This window comes from Schistocerca americana, chromosome 1 (genome assembly GCF_021461395.2).
Source record: "Schistocerca americana isolate TAMUIC-IGC-003095 chromosome 1, iqSchAmer2.1, whole genome shotgun sequence".
In the NCBI taxonomy this organism is placed as follows: Eukaryota; Metazoa; Arthropoda; class Insecta; order Orthoptera; family Acrididae; genus Schistocerca; species Schistocerca americana.
This window is the reverse complement of record NC_060119.1, coordinates 638,562,335-638,582,174: the sequence shown is the minus strand read 5'-3', so window position 1 is coordinate 638,582,174 and position 19,840 is coordinate 638,562,335. Positions and strand designations below refer to the sequence as shown.

At 41.4% G+C, this 19,840-nt stretch overlaps 1 protein-coding gene across 1 annotated transcript in view; it reads right to left on the bottom strand.

Annotated features, from left to right (window-relative positions):
* LOC124607652 overlaps window positions 1-17,340 on the bottom strand; it is a 653,970-nt gene extending 636,630 nt beyond the window's left edge. Inside the window, exon 1 of the mRNA XM_047139922.1 lies at window positions 17,239-17,340. The gene's annotated coding sequence lies outside the window, so the exon portion shown is untranslated. The remainder of the gene's footprint in view (window positions 1-17,238) is intronic.
* Between the last annotated feature and the right edge of the window lie 2,500 nt (window positions 17,341-19,840).

Below are 19,840 nucleotides of genomic sequence, written 5' to 3'. Positions count from 1 at the left end.
CCGGACCGCAGCGACGCACGGATGCACGCCAACACCGTAGGATCCTACGCAGTGCCGTAGGGGACCGCACCGCCACTTCCCAGCAAATTAGGGACACTGTTGCTCCTGGGGTATCGGCGACGACCATTCGCAACCGTCTCCATGAAGCTGGGCTACGGTCCCGCACGCCGTTAGGCCGTCTTCCGCTCACGCCCCAACATCGTGCAGCCCGCCTCCAGTGGTGTCGCGACAGGCGTGAATGGAGGGACGAATGGAGACGTGTCGTCTTCAGCGATGAGAGTCGCTTCTGCCTTGGTGCCAATGATGGTCGTATGCGTGTTTGGCGCCGTGCAGGTGAGCGCCACAATCAGGACTGCATACGACTGAGGCACACAGGGCCAACACCCGGCATCATGGTGTGGGGAGCGATCTCCTACACTGGCCGCACACCACTGGTGATCGCCGAGGGGACACTGAATAGTGCACGGTACATCCAAACCGTCATCGAACCCATCGTTCTACCATTCCTAGACCGGCAAGGGAACTTGCTGTTCCAACAGGACAATGCACGTCCGCATGTATCCCGTGCCACCCAACGTGCTCTAGAAGGTGTAAGTCAACTACCCTGGCCAGCAAGATCTCCGGATCTGTCCCCCATTGAGCATGTTTGGGACTGGATGAAGCGTCGTCTCACGCCGTCTGCACGTCCAGCACGATCGCTGGTCCAACTGAGGCGCCAGGTGGAAATGGCATGGCAAGCCGTTCCACAGGACTACATCCAGCATCTCTACGATCGTCTCCATGGGAGAATAGCAGCCTGCATTGCTGCGAAAGGTGGATATACACTGTACTAGTGCCGACATTGTGCATGCTCTGTTGCCTGTGTCTATGTGCCTGTGGTTCTGTCAGTGTGATCATGTGATGTATGTGACCCCAGGAATGTGTCAATAAAGTTTCCCCTTCCTGGGACAATGAATTCACGGTGTTCTTATTTCAATTTCCAGGAGTGTATTACATATGGAAACATTTCTATACTTCTTTCTAGCAGTTCAAAATGGTTCAAATGGCTCTGAGCACTATGGGACTTAACTGCTGAGGTCACCAGTCCCCTAGAACTTAGAACTACTTAAACCTAACTAACCTAACGACATCACACACATCCATGCCCGAGGCAGGATTCGAACCTGCGACCTTAGCGGTTGCGGGTTCCAGACTGTAGCGCCTAGAACCGCTCGGCCACCCCGGCCGGCCTTTCTAGCAGTCACAGCGCCAGATTTGCATGTGGTGGCCAATATTGGAACTACTTTTTTAAGCGTGAATTGGTTCCGCATTAATGCATTAGAATATTTCCAACGTTTCGCTTCCGTACAATAATTACAGACCACACTGAACCTCTGTGAATAGCTGCACTTTAATAATAATCACACATTACACGTTTATATTAGAGGACAATATCAGCAACAGTGCTGAAATTGTAATCCGCAAGAAAGGGAGCTGACAGAATGTGAAGAACTACAGGCCCATTAGTGTTTTGTCAGTGGTACAAACGGTTTTAACGAGACAAAAACTAACGTGATATCCTCGGAGAAGCTCTGCAATTACTTTTTGTAAAACCGATTTTTTATTGCCCGTCTAGATTACTTAAGACTGAAACGAGGGAAAAAGAATAAGCTGACTTCGGAAAAGGGCGTAACGGAGCATCTACAGGTTGTCAACCTAGCTATCGAAAGAAGAACTGAAAATCAGTCGGCACTTTGTACAGTGTTTGTGAACTTTAAGTTAGCGTTCGATTTTCTCACAATAAAATTTGAGCTGGCAGCAGCTGACAACCAAGGCTCTGAGCGCTATGCGACTTAACTTCTGAGGTCATCAGTCGCCTAGAACTTAAACCTAATTAAATCTAACTAACCTAAGGACATCACACACATCCATGCCCGAGGCAGGATTCGAACCTGCGACCGTAGCGGTCGCTCGGCTCCAAACTGTAGCGCCTAGAACCGCACGGCCACTCCGGCTGGCTGACAACCAAGGAAATGAATCTACTCACAACAAGAGAAAGCGACGTGCAAGTGCAGTTTCACAGTGAGTATACAATGGAAACTTATAAAAAGATATACATTAAAAGAATAGTGGTATGCAAAGTACAGAATGTTACAGAGACAACAACACGTCTAACAAGAAAGCAAATACAAACCCACTGACGAAGCTGTGACTTCAGCGAAACATGTCAGAGTTAAAAAAAAAAAATGTGGACACAACCTCAAGATAACTATTTGCATCAGTTTGTTGAGGGATACATAGACTACGTCTACAGAGCGAAAAGTTCAAAACTGAGAAAACATGTGGGTAACGCGATAGCATTTCCCCAAAACTATTTTCTGCAATCCTGGAAGAGTCCACGAATTCATTAAGCTGATATGAAGGAGGAATACGCATAAACAGCTCTTATCCCAAACCCATTCAGTTTGAACATGGTATTTTCAAAGTTTCGTTTGTTTCGGATCCAGAAGAACTTCAGCAAAGGATGGAGGAATTGAACACAGAATGTACGGCAATATGACTGAAGGTTAATTATAATCAGACTTCGAAACTGTACAGTCACCATGGCCATAAATAAATATCAAAGGGTAGTAATGAATATACAGAAACAGCTGACGAATTTTTATACTTAGGACAGCTGTAAACAACAAGTGGATCTTCAGTTTAGAAATAAACAGGAGGATAAAAATGGTTTCTCGAAAAAAGCTGCAATGCCCACAACCGCTCACTTTCGTAAATGGCTGCCAAAATAAATATTTCACAGAACCAGTCTGTAGCTGCTGTCTGCTTACTCTGTTTACATTTTATTTTTACGCTGCTACGTTCTTCACCAAGAAACTAGGTGCAGTGCTTGAGCAGAGATAATGCCCAGGAACACATCGAATGAAACACTAGGGAACTGCCTACTGTATAATACAGTCTTGTTTTACGCATGTACTTGAAAATTCAGATTTAATGTGGGATGCTTTGAAATGGAAACTTTTTATAGATCTGAATCGAAGGCCGCGTTATTTCAGGATAGGACCGTGGCGCAGACTTCGGCTATGTTTGCTAGCGCTCCAGGTACGACCAAGTAATACCAGGTGCCTGATTCAGTTATCTGACACACAAGTTCTATAATCGCAGTACCTATACTAATCTTTAATTCTACGAGTTATTTAGTTTGTGTACTGGAAATTACAGAAGAAAGTATCAACTGACGAGTTTCAGAACAAATATTACAGTGAAAATAAGATATATAACATCGTCATTAACGTCCCAATTGTTTTAATTCTATCCAATAATCGCACGACTAATAGCTACGAAAGTCCACAAACTGCAAATCACTTTCGGTGCAATAATCTTTGTGTCAAGAAACAGCAGAGAAGCCTAAGTTTTGTAGAACGTATGCAGCTTGGTGCCGATTAAGGCTATTTCCGAGGTTACATCTAGCAACTACAGCACGTAACACAACGGTTAGGTTTCTTTGCTTTCGTTAAGCATACTCCGTATCATAACGAATCACTCCAATTCACGGGGGGAACAAAACAGTGAAAGAATACTGGTAAGATTATTTAGCAAACTGTGACAAGCGTCCAATCCTCATCAAGAATCTGCTCAGTATTGGATTGGACTGGCGGATTAGGGAAGGAGGGGGAAGGAAGTCGGCCGTGTCCTTTCAAAGGAAGCATCCCGGCATTTGCCTGGAGCGATTTAGGGAAATCACGGAAAACCAAATTACGATGGCCGGACGCGGGATTGAACCGTCGTCCTCCCGAATACGAGTCCAGTGTGCTAGCCACTGCGCCACCTCGTTCCGAATGCTCAGTATTAGTTTCCGCAGTAGCCCCGTGTAACATTGTAAAATAGGTCCAAAGGATAGGTCCGAAGTGTAGAATCCTCCACATATGTCTATAGACACGTCTTCGATCTGGAATATCATTGATTGGAGTGCAACAATCTTCAGTGACGAGTATCTACCGCTTAGAACTGATCACCGATAATCAGCGAAGACGTGCGTGGAGATGCTCCGGACAGCGACGGGATGCCAACCCGATTGTCGCCCGCCAAATAGGAGTGATGTTCTGGGATATGATTTCTTTCCATAGCAGTACCCCTTTGGTTGTCATCCATGACGCCCTTACAGCACAGCGATACGTCGACGATATTCTACACCCTGCTATGTTGTCGTTCTTGGGAGGCCACCCTGGGCTTACATTTCAGCAAGATAATAATGACCATTCACACACGGCGAGTTTCAACTGCTTGCCCTCGTACTTGCCATACAGTATCTTGGCCCGCGAGGTAGCTGTATCTTTCCCCAGCTGAGAACATTTCGAGCATTATGGACAGGGACTTCCAACCATCTCGGCATTTGATGATCTAACGCGCCAATTGGACGGAATATCTCTCAGAAGGACATCCGAAAACGCCATCAATCAATGCCAATCCGAATAACTGCTTGCATAAGGACCAGAGGTGGACCAACGCCTTACTGTCTTCAATTTGTGAAGCTCTTTCCCTTGAATAAATCATCCATTTTTAACTTGTAGTCATTTGTTTGTCTGTACATCATTTGTTTGTCTGTACATGTGTATCACATCTATCGATTTAAGTCCCATTCGGTTATTTCTTCGTGGTGCGCCGTTTTTTTATAAGTGTGTCTCAGAGTGCATTTTGAAGAATCGACAAGCTCGAAGTAATTCCAAATCACATTTCTCTTAGGCTTGTGTAAAAATCACTTTCAGGCTGAAGACCCACTCATAAACGGAGACTGGAGTAAATGAAATGAACACGAAAGACTACACTTAAACACTAATTTTACAGACAGCCTTTACGTGAAAGCCGTTTCTGAGATGTTTCATTTTCCTTGTCCCGAATTATCTGTTGCAGAAGCATCCTTAGGAGTGTGTCCATTCGCAAGTAACTTAGCAAGTGACATCTGCAAGTATTTGTTGACGAGTTTACATTATAACAAAAACTTGCCCGAGTTTACTTCTTCGTGTGGCTTGAGCGTACTGATTTCAGGAAGGTGCTGCAAGTACTTTGAGAGATGTTTTCGCTATAGTGGCGCATCTTGAGATAGGCAAGTAGAAGCTTTAAGTATTGGACTTAATAACTATAGCAGCTGCCGCAATCATTGCAATATCATGATTATTATTTCTTTCTTGTCTCAGACGTTATGTCTGGTTAAAAATGGAAGGTGACGCGGACCTTGATCAAGCGTGACTTCCTTTTAACTGTACGGTATATGTTACATTGCATTTAGGAACTTTCGGGTAATTGAACAAGTGTCAATAATTACAGATTTCTGTAGTTGTATATATAAGTTTGGATGTAGCTGTATTGCATTGATGTACTGGTGGATATTGTGTGGTATGACTCCTGTAGTTGATAGTATAATTGGTATAATGTCAACTTCATCCTGATGCCACATGTCCTTGACTTCCTCAGCCAGTTGGATGTATTTTTCAATTTTTTCTCCTGTTTTCTTTTGTATATTTGTTGTATTGGGTATGGATATTTCGATTAGTTGTGTTAATGTCTTCTTTTTATTGGTGAGTATGATGTCAGGTTTGTTATGTGGTGTTGTTTTATGTGTTATAATGGTTCTGTTCCAGTATAATTTGTATTCATCGTTCTCCAGTACATTTTGTGGTGCATACTTGTATGTGGGAACGTGTTGTTTTATTAGTTTATGTTGTATGGCAAATTGTTGATGTATTATTTTTGCTACATTGTCATGTCTTCTGGGGTATTCTGTATTTGCTAGTATTGTACATCCACTTGTGATGTGATCTACTGTTTCTATTTGTTGTTTGCAAAGTCTGCATTTACCTGTTGTGGTATTGGGATCTTTAATAATATGCTTGCTGTAATATCTGGTGTTTATTGTTTGATCCTGTATTGCAATCATGAATCCTTCCGTCTCACTGTATATATTGCCTTTTCTTAGCCATGTGCTGGATGCGTCTTGATCGATGTGTGGCTGTGTTAGATGATACGGGTGCTTGCAATGTAGTGTTTTCTTTTTCCAATTTACTTTCTTCGTATCTGTTAATGTTATGTGATCTAAAGGGTTGTAGAAGTGGTTATGAAATTGCAGTGGTGTAACCGATGTATTTATATGAGCGATTGCTTTGTGTATTTTGCTAGTTTCTGCTCGTTCTATAAACAATTTTCTTAAATTGTCTACCTGTCCATAATGTAGGTTTTTTATGTCGATAAATCCCCTTCCTCCTTCCTTTCTGCTTAATATGAATCTTTCAGTTGCTGAATGTATGTGATGTATTCTATATTTGTGGCATTGTGATCGTGTAAGTGTATTGAGTGCTTCTAGGTCTGTGTTACTCCATTTCACTACTCCAAATGAGTAGGTCAATATTGGTATAGCATAAGTATTTATAGCTTTTGTCTTGTTTCTTGCTGTCAATTCTGTTTTCAGTATTTTTGTTAGTCTTTGTCTATATTTTTCTTTTAGTTCTTCTTTAATATTTGTATTATCTATTCCTATTTTTTGTCTGTATCCTAGATATTTATAGGCATCTGTTTTTTCCATCGCTTCTATGCAGTCGCTGTGGTTATCCAATATGTAATTTTCTTGTTTAGTGCGTTTTCCCTTGACTATGCTATTTTTCTTACATTTGTCTGTTCCAAAAGCCATATTTATATCAGTGCTGAATACTTCTGTTATCTTTAGTAATTGGTTGAGTTGTTGATTTGTTGCTGCCAGTAGTTTTAGATCATCCATGTATAGCAGATGTGTGATTTTGTGTGGGTATGTTCCAGTAATATTGTATCCATAATTTGTATTATTTAGCATGTTGGATAGTGGGTTCAGAGCAAGGCAGAACCACAAAGGACTTAATGAGTCTCCTTGGTATATTCCACGCTTAATCTGTATTGGCTGTGATGTGATATTATTTGAATTTGTTTAGATATTAAGTGTGGTTTTCCAATTTTTCATTACTATGTTTAGGAACTGTATCAATTTAGGATCTACTTTGTATATTTCCAATATTTGTAGTAACCATGAGTGGGGTACACTATCAAAAGCTTTTTGGTAATCAATGTATGCATAGTACAGCGACCTTTGTTTAGTTTTAGCTTGATATGTCACCTCTGCATCTATTATCAGCTGCTCTTTACATCCTCGTGCTCCTTTGCAACAGCCTTTTCGTTCTTCATTTGTGATTTTGTTCTGTGTTATATGTGTCATTAATTTCTGTGTAATGACTGAAGTTCATATTTTGTATATTGTTGGTAGGCATGTTATGGGGCGATATTTAGCTGGGTTTGCTGTGTCTGCTTGATCTTTAGGTTTCAGATAAGTTATTCCATGTGTAAGTGTATCAGGGAATGTGTATGGGTCTGCAATGTAACTGTTAAATAATTTAGTTAGATGTGAATGTGTTGAGGTGAATTTCTTTAGCCAGAAATTTGCTATTTTATCTTTTCCAGGGGCTTTCCAATTGTGAGTAGAATTAATTGCTTGGGTGACGTCATGTTGCAAAATTATCACTTCAGGCATTTGTGGTATCATCTTGTACGTATCTGTTTCTGCTTGTATCCACCGTGCATGCCTGTTATGTTGTACCGGGTTTGACCATATGTTGCTCCAGAAGTGTTCCATGTCTGTTATGTTTGGTAGATTGTCTATTTTAATGTGTGTATTATCTATTGTCTGGTAAAATTTCTTTTGGTTTGTGTTGAATGTTTGGTTTTGTTTCCTTCTATTTTCACTTTTTTGTATCTTCTAAGTCGTTTGGCCAATGCTTGTAATTTCTGCTTCTTTTCATCTAATTGCTCTATCACTTCTTGTTGTGAGATTTTACCTAACCTTTTTCGTTTTTTTTTTCTGACATTTCATTTCTTATAAATTGTGTTAGCTGTCCGATGTCTTTTCTGTTTTTCTATTCTGATCTGTAGCCTGTGTTGCTATGCTGGTTTTGTGGGTTTCTTCTGTGTGTTTGTTGGTTCTGATCTCTGCCTAGTGTGTATATTTAGTGTAGTGAGTGCTCCTATATAAACCAGTAGTTGTAACTCTTCTATAGTTGTGTTTTCATTTATTTTGTTGTGTATGATTGTGTTGACAGTTTTTATTGTTGTTTCGACTTGTGGATTATTTGGTGGTCTATGCAAGAATGGTCTAATGTCTGTATTTGTGTCTTTGTATTCTATATGTGTCAGCTGAAAATTTTCTTCTATATCTAACATGTGTGTCACTTCGTGTTCTATTTGTGCTTGTTCTGGTGGCTGTCTTAAGATTTCGTTTTCCTCTGACTGTTTAATTGATGCGTGTTGTTCTTTGTTTGTTTGCTCTGGGATGTTTGAGTCCATTACTGTATTTTCTTCTTCTTCTGATTGCACATTATTTTGTTCCAGCATTTGTTGTACTTGTTGTTTGATGATTTCTAATTCTGACTGGGGTATCCTGTTATTTTTGATTATTACACGGATCTGATCAGCTAGTCGTTGTTCTGTTAAAAATTTTAATTCTGGGTATCTGGTAATAAATGTTGTGTATACTTGTGATCTGTATCCAGTTGTGTTGGTTCCTAGGTTTGTTGCTTGGTAATAACAGAACATGAGGTATCGATTAACTTCATCTGACCATCTTATCCTCTGTCTTTGTTTTCCTTCTAGGGTGGTTGCAGGAAGCATATCCTGCAAAACAGCTCTATTTGGATTTGAATCATTTTCCAGTTGGCTAGCAGTGTCGTTACCATTATGGGCGGGCATAGGGTTCAAGCGTCGTCCCCGACCATGACGGCGCTTGTCCGAGGCTTCTTTAGTTCTGTCCTGAAGCAACTAATTACACTAAAAGGGGTGTTAGCCCTATTAGTGGTTTGTTCTTTTCGTCGCCTTTTGCGACTGGCAGAACATACCGGAGGTCTATTCTTTTCCCGGGCCTCCACGGGAATGATTATTATTATTATTATTACACAAAAATCGTGAAGACAAAAGGTTAAGAAAAACAAAAAATATCCGGATGAAGAAATTGATATAGAGGCGAACAAATATGACTTTTCAAGAAATACTTTATTAATTTCTTGTCTTCAGTGAGAGGGCAGTTTGTGAATTTTTTAGTGTATGTCGGCGTATCTTATCTCAAAATATAGCGCAACATTTTCTATTGCGTCCTGCTTTATAACCCTATTGTGAAAATCGGTGTGTTTCGTGCCCTACAAAAGAGGAGAGCACTCAACTTTCTGAATTAACGATTGCGTTCTTTCACTGGACCACAAGTATTTATCTTTTCGACACTGACATTCTCGTATCGGTATTGAACACAGAAAACTTCCGGCAACTGGCAAGTAATTGCGGTAAGATGCAAAGAACTGTTAACATTAACTTGCGGAAGCTACTTCTGAAAGTCGAAATTTGCTGGGGATGTTTGCACTTGCGGACGCTACTTCTGAAACTCGAAATTTTCTGAAGTTAATTTGTTGGGGATGATTACACGTCAAATGACTTGCAGAAGTAATTTGTACATGCGGCTTGCGGAAGTTTACTCGCTAGTGGACACACGTCTTCAGGAAATTGCATTACTCTTCCTCACAGTAGATATGCTTCTCAACCACTATTGCACTTGACTCCCCAAGTGCAGTGGGGATTAAGGAAAACGCATCGCAGTGTGAATGCCTTCAGCACAGTTTGCTTATTCAGGGTGTCCTCGTGAAATATCACGATAAGCCGACAGAAGAGCCCTCACGCCCAAGTACAATAATATTTTGGTAGACTAATGTCTAAGGCGATTTGTTATGAGTAGCATCTCTTTGTTGCGGGCCGAGGCAACTCGGTAGACAACACCCCCCATCGCCCGTCAGGGGTATGCGGCAGCCAATGTTATTGCTACAGTCTGACGTTTTGTTTTTAAAGTCTGAACTTTACGTTCGGTAAAACCTCAGTTTCAGAATCACCGCAGCCAGAGTTGAAATTTCAATACGAATTTACTAGCTTCCGATGTCGGAGCCCAAGTGCGGCGTCGGTATCAGTGCCAGAAGACTGAGCCGGCGGGCGGCGAGGTCCCGGGCGTACGTGTGGCGGGCGCGCACGTGGTCCCGCGTCCGGAAGCGAGTGGCCAGCCACGTGGGGGCGACCTACTTCGCGGCGCGCGGTTCACGGGCAGCCAGTGTTTACCCGGACCGCCGCGCAGCGCGGCCATGTTAGCGGCGTTATTTTCAGGTGGCACTGCTTTCACCCGGGCCGCGCTCGAGTCCCGGCGCTGTCTCTGCCGGTCTCGAAACTTCGCCACTGGCAGAACACTTTCACAGTTCCAACTTCCAAGTGGCAGCGTGGCTTCCGAGAACGCCAGTCGATGCGAAACCTAACACACATAGCGCGGATCCAGCATTTGGTTCAAGATAGGTGGTAAAGTTTGTTGCTGTATCTCGAAACTGACCGATTTATTTAGATCTCTATAAAAGTTAGTTTTTAAAGAGTCCCTCTCCGGAAAAATTTCTGTGGACGCCCATGAATCCAGCAGAAGCTGCTACCAACTGATCAATCTCGCATACGGCGTTGAATCCCACTGATGAAAATATCATTCTGGGAAATATTTCTAAGATGCTACATCTCAAATTTCGGGAACACTTAGTAGGTATAACGTTCGAGTGCAGGCTTCGAAGTATCCATATATTTATTTTATTTATTTATTTATTTAACCTGATCAGATTAGGGCCATCAGGCCCTCTCTTACATCGGACCAGTGTTTCACACATGCAGCATTTCACACATCAGAGTTACATCATGAACATAGTTTAAATGAGAAAATTAGCTTACTCTAGTGTCAATATGAATAAAGAGTAGTGACTAAGACCTAATAAAGTAAATGCGGAAGTATTTTTACAACAGTTGCTATACTTACAGATTATGATAAAAGCAATAATAATAACAGTAAAACAAAAAATCAAATAATAATGATGAACATGAGAAAGATTGGCAATAGTAATGAAGGTTTGTGCAGATGTACATTAATATTTTGGTGTGTAAAGTAGATGTTTACTAGTATAGCGAGTTTTGGGTAAGGGAGGTTTAAGGAGGGGGAGAGAGGGAAGTAATGAGGTGAAGTGCACTCATGTATAATGTTCGGAAACTCGTGCGGAATACCTACAAGTGTGCAGAGAATCATGAGATGATAATAGGCGAAGATCATCACAATGGGCGTATCGATTGACCATGGCTTGTCACTGCTCGCACATCTGCAGTAGCACTTGTGGTCCTAACAGAGCGGTGCAATAGAGCATCGGGTGTCTGGAAGTGGGGAGCGCTTTTGACGAAACATTTCAACGACGATGCGCCCACCACGGTCCCAGACATTGCGACCCTCGAATTTTTCTTGTAGGAGAACAATAAGTCCGCATTTATATCACAGTAATGCGTAATCGCCAGTGCCTCAGAGTGTGGCTTGCTGGACAATCACTACTATCAGTCCACAGACGTCGGAGCGAATTTGAGTGGAAACTGAAGGCAGACCAAACATCCTTCCTGCAGTCAAAGGAGCTACGAAAGTAAATGTACACTTTTAGCGCCTCTGCACTGCAACGTAGTCAACTCAGAGCTCACGAATACCCCCTAATTGCGCAGAATACACAGCACATTCGAGAAGTCGATTAATAGCTTGTGCCACTCAACAGGCCTGACCGTACTGAAGTTAATGGAAAGTAGAACTCAATGCCAGAACATAAAAATCCTCCTTGTGTGGCCATGTAAATTAAAAGATTTTCTCGGAGAATAGCGAAGCATCACACGTTTAACTGTCCAGTTACATTAGCAAAATTTTGCTGTTGGTCGAATTCATATCACCATATTCCGCACGCACGCCCAGCGCACAGCCAACAAATGATAGGAATTCCAAAATGTACGCAATAAATTCCAAAACTTGATGTGGTCAATAAATGACATCAGTTCAGATTTGTTAAGCATTACGAATAAGCATTACACGTTTCTAATAGCTATTTTCCGTGACTATATTTTAAACATAAATAAATAACATAAATAAATAAAAATAAAAAAATAAATAAAAGCACGACGTAGCCAGTTGCTATATTTTATGTTTCTTTTATTTATGTTAGATTTCGAAGGCTTTGCTGCACTGTCATATGGCAGTTCTGGTGTTTAGCAATGTACCTGATGATGGAATAAAGCCTCCGAAACGCGTCGCAAAAAAAAAAAAAAAAAAAAAAAAAAAAAAAAAAAAAAAAAAAAAAAAAGTTTAAAATTTACTAACTACACCGTTATTTTTATTCACACGTAACGACTATGCGTTACACAGTAATTTATGCATGTATGAGTTTATCTCTCACCGCATTGGGTAATTTCTGAAAGATGATAATGACAGGATAATTACTGCATGTAGTACAGCTAATTTCATAGGCTTCAGCAACAGGCGCTGCACTTGTACCCTCCTGGAATCATTGCTAAAATTGTGAGGCTTGCTAAGAGTCGTCAGGTGCATTTTTTCTAATGTTTCGGAACGAACACGAAATTTCGTTTTTGCAGTGTGAGCCAAGCCAACCCTGACAAATACTGCCCATCACGTCTTTCATGCGACACCCATTGTCGATAAGCGTCGGTTTGTGTCCCATTACAAACAAAATAATTTTTAAGGCGGAATTTTAACTGGCTGTTAGGTAGAGCGGCCCCGAATTAGTTTAGTGCTGCATTCGATTTATCGATATGTGTTAACAGGGTCAGTGAAACACGAAGGAAAACTATTACTCCGGCAGCGTCAGCAGGTCCCGGACCGCGCTGAACGCTACCGCCTTTCCTCAGCGTTGCTCAATCGCTGCTAGAGTACCGGTTATTCTTCCTGTTCTACTAACGTTCTTAATACATATCGGTAAAACAGGTATCGCACTAGACAAATTCAGGACCACTTGATCGAATCGGCACGTAAAATTCCGTTTTCAAAATCATTTTGCTTGCAATGGAAAGTAAACCGACGCATTCCGTCTTGCCGTCCATCAAAGGCGTGATGAGTAGTAGTTTGGGCTAACTCCAGCTACATATAGCAAGAATGAAATTACCAATATCTGCTGAAGCATCGGTGAACGTGTGCCTGTCCACTTATGAGGGACACCCGGTACGTATGCAAGATGTTTCAAAGTTTTTGTATCAGATGTCTAGGGGCGATAGATCACGTCATGGGAAACAATGCTTCTGACAGACAAAATGTAAACTGACGCACCCCTGCGACGGTAGGCAGCCTTTTGTACTGGTCATGTCCCCTGGACACAGCAGAACATAGGCATTCTGCAGCGTGTATATGCCTTATGTGTTGTCTATAATCCAGTCATCTGCTCCACGTGAAATGGAGAATTAAAGTTCCTGACTGCTTCTAAAAGATATTTCTCCACTGAGAGACATTAATTCTTAAGGTTTTCTTGTTCAAAATCACTATGAATTTGTGGGGGCTTGGCAGTATGCAGCACATTTAGTTGGTAGACCTCGCTAATTCGGTTAAATCTCGTATCAGAGCCTCCAAATACTAAAGCACGCCTAGCGTCGTTGAAAAGCGTCAGGGAAAATTTTGTGTCTAACAATTTTTTTTCCCAAAGACGTCATCTACCACCTCCAAATGTTACCTACCGATGGTAAGCAATGAAATATTTATTGTTGTGCAATTTTAGCGATGATTTTCTGCGTGCCTACTTTCCATATACGAAAGACCATAGTAGTTGTAAAGTTTATTAATTTGGCAATTATTCCTGTTGTTTCTGTGTTGCGTTATTTTCTCCATCTTTCTGGGTTTTACCTATTTCAGATTTTTAATTTTCAGTGACAACGTTATTAATGTATTAATGAAAATATTTCTTGAATACCCTAGAATTAATCATAAAAAGTAAGTAATTTCTGATCGTTAAAACAAAATGGTGGCTTTTATATTCACATTAATATATAGAGATATATACCTTGCGTATACAAATAAATATGTTTACCTTTTTTGCTGTCAAAGTATTCCACCTAAAAGACATTGAATGGGTATCCATTAATCGTTTAAGATACAACAAATTATGTATTTCTTGTCAAATTTAGTTCTTCGGGCAATATGCATTGTCAAACAGTATGAATTATAATATAAAAAGTAGCAGTTTTAGAATATTGCCCTCCTGTGCGGACTCCTGTGGTTAATTTGTTCAAAAATGGTTCAAATGGCTCTGAGCACTATGGGACTTAACATCTATGGTCATCAGTCCCCTAGAACTCAGAACTACTTAAACCTAACTAACCTAAGGATATCACACAACACCCAGTCATCACGAGGCAGAGAAAATCCCTGACCCCGCCGGGAATCGAACCCGGGAACCCGGGCGCGGGAAGCGAGAACGCTACCGCACGACCACGAGCTGCGGACGGTTAATTAGTAATACTGCGACATTTGTGTATGTGAACTATCTTAACAATTGTACATTGATATGCAGATCGACAGTCGAGGTTCGCAACAACAGCACCAAGAGAAAACAATTCTAGTGCAGTCAAACCGAGCTGCTTTGGCTCCAATTGTGTCCATATGTGTTGATGGAGGAGATTCAGATTTTTTCATTGAATTTATAAGTGGTACATATTACTGTATTGTCGTATCTCTTATAAAAATGGAGTGAGCTGAGAGTTGACAGCGGAAGCGTACTGGTTTCTTTCATTAATTTGTGCCGTATCAATGCCAAAATATTACACAAGCTACTGTGCGGCTCCCTGTAAAACCACAATACTTTTTAGTAACCGTCGAAACTGTGTTACGTGCTGCATTATTACGAAATTTGGGAATATGCGGTCGCTAAACCCGACACCTTTCTTATATCTACTGTGTAGCTGTTTCTGTTATTTCGTCACGTAACACCCTATGAAGAAGAAGAACTTGCTCACTATGAGACCGATTTTCCTCTACTCATTCGATACGTTTGTCTCAGTGGCGCTGTTCCCACATTAAAAAGCCGAAGATATTGTACCTACTCCCTGCTAGCTTTCTGAAACTGCTCTGGCCTTTAACAAGATTTTCTAAGCGCTGTGTATGTGAGGAAATGACAGTTAGTTGCTTGCTATAATTATCACGTAAAGCTACTAATTCTCTTGCGGTTATGATGTAGATACGATTGTGCATTAGACTATTTTATCCACATAAGGTTGGCCCCGGTTGAACAGTGGCTAAATACTATACGACGGATTAAAGATATTGCGGTCGATTCCCGACGAGATTTAGGATATTTATGTGTCATTTATCGCTTCTTTCATTCATGAAAATGTTGATTAACAAGTAAAATGCCGAATTTCTCCATCGTTAGGAGCCACATTAAACTGTTGCTTCCCCTACAATTGGCTGATTGTCAGTTCAAAGATCGGAGGAAGGTTGTGGCACACCTAGTAAAGCGATGTGGTGTTCAAACACCAATCTTCAGGTAGATGACACTTTAGCTTTAAGATTTCTTCACAGCTGATGAGTTCCATACGTTAAAAATCAACTAATACTGTCTGACAGATTGTTATGACCTGATACTGATGGCAACGGTCTCGTCACCCATACTTAACTCTCCGAAAGTCACTTTCATGTCTATTATCATCTTTAGACATCTGTGTAAAATATTTTAATTTGTAACATGTTCTAGACCGGTATAAAAAGGTCATCATACATCTTGTGTCTTCATCCATCTGCTGGTTGCTTATCAAATTCGAAGCAAAAAAAAAAGAAAAAACTGCTTCAGTTCACAAATAATACACTATTTCAGTAATTAAGATGTAAGAAAAGAATTTGGGGACAAGAGTAAACCAACTGGCTCGTACGGAATAGCGCTCGCAACCAGCATCTTCAGAGTATATAATTACGCTAGAAGGTAATTACTGCCCTTTCATTGCCATATGCTGGCCGGTCCCAAGACCACGAACGCTTTATAAGGACATTTTTCGCTGTTTTTTCTCTCCTCATTAACATGTTTCAAATTGAAACGCCGCCCCCACACGTTATACCACTAACAGCCATTTTACGTGTAAGCCCACAGTCAAGGTAGAAATAAAGAGGACACTATGTTTCCCTGTCCAAGAATCACACAGTTCTGAGTGTTTCTGTCTCACTTTCAAGTAAGATCTGATTGAGTCAGATTCACTTGCACGAAGATATAGAATTTGCTGAAAAGAACGTTTTGTTTCAAATGTTCCTCACCATCTGTCTCCATGATGTGACACTTCGATAACAAGTTCTTCCCATCTTCTTTAACATAAATCTTCAGCGATGGAAGTCGTTAAACTTACTTGATGAAGAAAGAAGAATTAGACCCGAAAAAATAAAAATACCGATCAGCGAAGTGCACGCTCTCGAGAAAGAAGAAACACCAACCAAATTTCCACGGACAAAAAACACAATTCCCTGTGTGCTGCGTAGCAAGTTATCTTACTTTTAACAACAAGTATAATTTTATACATCTGTAATAGCTTTCTTTGATGGTTAGTAGGATGCTTAGGTCCACGTCAAACTATATTCAAATGGTTAAGACAATTCAAAGTTTGAAGGACGACGAGGGCATACCACATCACTACGGTGTCGGGTTGGGGAGGGCTTTACTTTCTTTCTGGCTATGCCTCTCTTCAGCCACCTAATAATGAGAAATATCGAGTCAGCGATACGCAGTTATGATTGGAACACAATTCTCGGGGCTCTGATAACATCAATGCTCCTGAGCATGTGAGGATGCCTTGGATGAGTAATTTGAAAAAAAAAAGCGAATTTGGAAGAATATTAATGATCATATAATTATTCTTCGGTGTTAAGCAGTGTAGGCACCGAAAAACAGTACGTAATAAATAAGGCGTGATTTTCTGCAGTTAAAAGCGGATAAGGAAACTAAAATATATTAGATCACTATCGAATCTCAATATCATAGGTCTGCTAACGCAATGACATAGCGCATTGACAAGACGATGAAAAACAGTTGTTACGCAATGTTTAAGTACACATATCAAGACAAATACAGCAGTAACATTCGTTTGGTGTCTGGAAACGAAATTTTGTACTGCCGAACAATATCTCAAACTTTTTGTGAAGAGAATAGTCTGTACTGATAAGTAAAAAATTTAACATCACATCACAAATGCAAAGCAGTTTTTATCATGATTGTAACCCGTAAATCGCTTATACCAGATTGACGTGCTCTACTCAACTTCGCTCAAAACAGGTCAAATTTAGTTGCAAACGACTTATTATGAATGGATCGCTGGACAGAATACTAGCAAACGATATTATGCACTTACCTACGAGATGGAGCAGTCCCCGCTTGGCGCGGACGCGACGTAAACATAAAACAGTGGCAAATCACACTGCGCACCTCTGTTAAGCGCACTCGCTGGGGAACGCGAACACACTGGCCACGTCCCGCCAGCACTCGACTTGGCCGCCGCGAGCCGCCACGGCTGCCAACGTTGCAGAGGCACACGGCACTGCCGCGCCGAACGCCGCACGGATGGTCGTCCACAGAAATGAGGGGATACGGCGTATAAATAGTAAGCTGCGATCTCGTTCTGTTTTATTCCTGCCTAATTGCTGCGGATATGGACACCTTAAGCTTATCGTGTGATTGCGGTTATCAAGAAAACACGATACTTTCTTTTCATGGCGTGGTGCTCATAGTGGTTGGTAGCAATGACACGCATCATATCTTTCCCCACCGGGAAAATGTAAAGTCAGTTCCCGTTATTTATCGGTTTCTTTGTAAAAACACAGTAGCACACATGCTTGGTTGTTTGCACGCACTAAGGGAAAACCTTTTTGGCAGGAGTTTCAATTTGCACAAGGCCATTAAACCTATGTAAATGCAGAATTTTTTTTTGGGGGGGGGGGGGGGTGAGTGAGTGCTCAGATGCACATAAAATGTGAATAATTCATAATTCAGAAAGATCTGCTGGTAACGTAATGAAGATTTACATAAGAATAAAGAAAGACATGAGATGCTCACTTGAGTTAACCCTTCAAAACCGACATCCGACATGTGATGGAACAATGACAGCGTGCCCTCTCATCGAGGCCCGTCAAATACCGGACCAATGAAAGTATGACCTCACTATGAGAGGAACAAAAACTTGAGTTTACAAACTGTAACCCAAACAATTAAAGATCACTTCCTACCTTCCATCATCAGTTATTCTTCTTCCTACGAATGGTTTGAATTAAATATTATAGAAACATACCGTTACTGAAATGAGCAATTCTCGTTATATATCTACTATTTTTGTTTTGTTTTCTTGTCGACTGTTAAATGAAACGAAATCATAAAGTCATAGATGCAATTGACCGCACAACAGAGCAGTGAAATACTGAAACTGTATACAGATAGACACATAGGAATTAATAACGTTAGATGCTAGTAGGCACTCATTTAAATCAATGGGAAAAGTCGAAAACTTGAGTTACACTTGGATATGAACCAGGTCTCTCGATTATGAGGCATATGCGCTGACTGCTGCACCATCCAGACACAAGGCTCATTGCAACTGCACGGACTACGCTAGCACGCTTCCTGTCAGACCCAAAATCTCGACTTTTCCACACACTACTCGTGTAATGCCCCTTTCCATTATCGTCATTACTAGCGGCATCCCGTAAAAGTTCGAGGCTGGTGTGCACACGCGTCCATGTGGCGCAGTGGTCAGTGCATCTGCCCAGCAAGCAGGAGACGAGGGCTCGAATCCCGGTCCAGTTTAAATTTTCAGCTTTCCCCATTAATTTAAATCAATGCCCACTGGCACCTAATGTAAATAAGTCCTTTGCGTCTTGATTCATAGTGACTGCAGGATCAAAGTGGTGTCTGTTGCTTCGGACATGTCCGAAATAACACACACCACATACATGCATACGGACAGCAGCGCAGTGAAAATGATGACTCAGCCAAATATTAGATAAAAGGGAAAAGCATTTTTTGTAGCTGAGCATAGGGGGATGTTTATTCCCAAGACAGAGATGCAGTAACACATACACGCCTCTGTTACGTAAAATTGTCTATTCCATGTGAAAAGTAAAAATATGCAATAATTTATAAGTTATAATTTATATTTTAACACTAAAGAGAAATCGGAACTTCTGACTTAGCCAGTGCCAGTCCAAAGAACCGATCCAAGATAAAGATGCACTTTAGTTGATCGCACTTGGTGTCGCGTACCCGTCACCTTAGCTGAATCGATAAGACACGCGCTTAATGCGGAGGTACGCCTGTTCGAATCCATATGGAGAAAGATTTTCACTGCCAGCATTAGGGGAGGGAAACTGGTGGTGTGAAGTTCCTGATCACCTGTATCTGCGCCAATGTCACAGATTAAATACCAAACCTCTCCCCAGTGTGTCACGAAGTGAGGTTTTCCGTTCGTCAGATGGAGACGTTATGTTCAGCTGCCGCCTTGGTGCTATGTGCCAGCACCGGGTTTCAACCTCTCCCTTCCCTTCAACTGCAAGCACTAATCACAATCATCCTTACGGCACAGATACACGACTGACAATATCGGGAAGGAAGAAGGAAGGCAACGGCAAACCACTTCCACTACGACCTTGCCTAGAACGGCGGCTGCTCAGACTAGTCTTGTGTCGCGTGACCGTCCCCTGACGCCCTACAGCGGAGCTATCTCGCGCGGGCGATTCCGTAGCACGTCAGTCGACACCGGCTATCTCTGGCGTTAAAGGGTTAAATCCACTGAAAATAAATGAGTGCAAACTGTGGGAATGAGGTCAATGAAATGAAATCAACACAGGTTGTTCAGAAGTGCTGAACCTCATTGGGAGGAATACACACGATCCAATCAAGTTAATGTGACCATCGCCTATATGCGACGTCAACGTGCAATAACCACTCACAGACTCTAGCACGAG